The sequence below is a fragment of the Rutidosis leptorrhynchoides genome, chromosome 1 (assembly GCF_046630445.1).
Source record: "Rutidosis leptorrhynchoides isolate AG116_Rl617_1_P2 chromosome 1, CSIRO_AGI_Rlap_v1, whole genome shotgun sequence".
In the NCBI taxonomy this organism is placed as follows: domain Eukaryota; kingdom Viridiplantae; phylum Streptophyta; class Magnoliopsida; order Asterales; family Asteraceae; genus Rutidosis; species Rutidosis leptorrhynchoides.
In genome coordinates this window covers 717,185,752-717,187,270 of record NC_092333.1, presented here as the reverse complement: position 1 = coordinate 717,187,270, position 1,519 = coordinate 717,185,752, and the positions used below count along the sequence as shown (strand labels likewise).

Here is a 1,519-nt window from a genome sequence, read left to right as displayed (position 1 = left end):
TTATTCATCTTTTCCATTCGTCTTTCGAAAGCATCTATTTTTGCTGAAACGGAATCAAAGTCATGGCTAGAATCGGCTCTAGCCACTTTAGATGAACGAAAAATATCTTTTTCTTGGTGCCACTCATGCGAGTGGGAGGCTGTGTTATCAATAATTTTGTAAGCTTCAGTTGCGGTTTTCTTCATAATGGAACCACCAGCTGTTATGTCGATGTCTTTTCGTGTAGCAACGTTGACACCTTGGTAGAATATTTGTACTATTTGATAAGTGTCTAAACCGTGTTGAGGACATCCTCTCAACATCCTTCCGAATCTTGTCCACGCCTCATATAATGTTTCATTTGGCTTTTGTGTGAACGTAACAATTTCTCCTTGAAGTCTCACGGCTTTAGATGCCGGAAAGAATCTTTGAAGAAATTTTTCAACTAAGACATCCCATGTGTCAATCGCCCCTTCAGGTAACGATTCTAACCAATCTTTGGCTTCTCCTTTTAAAGTCCAAGGAAACAACATGAGATAGATCTGCTCATCTTCCACTTCTCGGATTTTGAATAGTGTACAAATTCTTTTAAACGTACGAAGGTGTTCGTTAGGATCTTCATTCGGTGCACCACTGAATTGGCATTGGTTAGTTACCATGTGTAGAATTTGTCCTTTGATTTCATAATCTGGCGCATTAACTTCTGGCTTAATAATGGCGTGACCTTGGCCCGTGCGTGTGACTCTCATTCGATCTTCCATACTTAGAGGTTCCGTTACTTCCATAATTGAATTTGTTGAATACGAATCACTAGAGGATTCTGATTTAATGGTTTGTGGCTCAGGAGGAATAATTAGTGGTTCAAGATCTTGGAATTGTCCTTGAATATGCTCCGGGTTCTTAATTGTGAAGTCGGGTTCAAAAGATGGATTATCGGAAATTTGAGTTGGAGTTCTTGTTCGACTAGATGACGATTCTAAAGAAAAATCAACGGCGACAATATTTGCTAAATGTCTTGATCTAGTTACAGGTGGTGAACGTACAAAAGGTGATGAACGTCTTGCTCGGTGCATTCACTGAATATCCTATTAGTTTTTAAAAGGAAAGAAAAATTATAATAAGTTATCCAATTAATAGACTTTTCTGATTTTGCCCACGTTTCGAATAGCCAAAAGATGCAGCAGAGGGGCAGGATTCGTTTGGTCTCAATATAATTGAGTACTGTTTGGCTCCAATAACCCGGTCCACGTACAAATCCAACTATTACTACGAACCAGAAAATTTTGATGTCTATCAATTTAACCACTCAAAATAAATTTTCGTAATTTTAAGAAATTTAGATAAGAAGTAGAATAAAAATCTATGTCCTAAAACTAGAATAGCGAGAAATAAGAGAGAAAAAGAGTTCGTCGAAAAAGGTTGAAAAAGAAAAAATGGTTGAAAAATAAAAGGTGACGGAAAAATAAAAGAAACTTATAAAAACTTAAAAATACTTAACTAACCTAATCTTATTACTACAACTAACTTAAAATTATAATCG

The 1,519-nt window shown here is 36.3% G+C and overlaps 1 non-coding gene across 1 annotated transcript; it reads left to right on the top strand.

Moving 5' to 3' along the window:
- The first annotated feature begins 273 nt into the window (after positions 1-273).
- LOC139887321 (small nucleolar RNA R71) lies at positions 274-380 on the top strand. Its single transcript, XR_011773157.1, has one exon. It is a non-coding gene; the product is annotated as a small nucleolar RNA R71 (small nucleolar RNA).
- Positions 381-1,519: the final 1,139 nt, after the last annotated feature.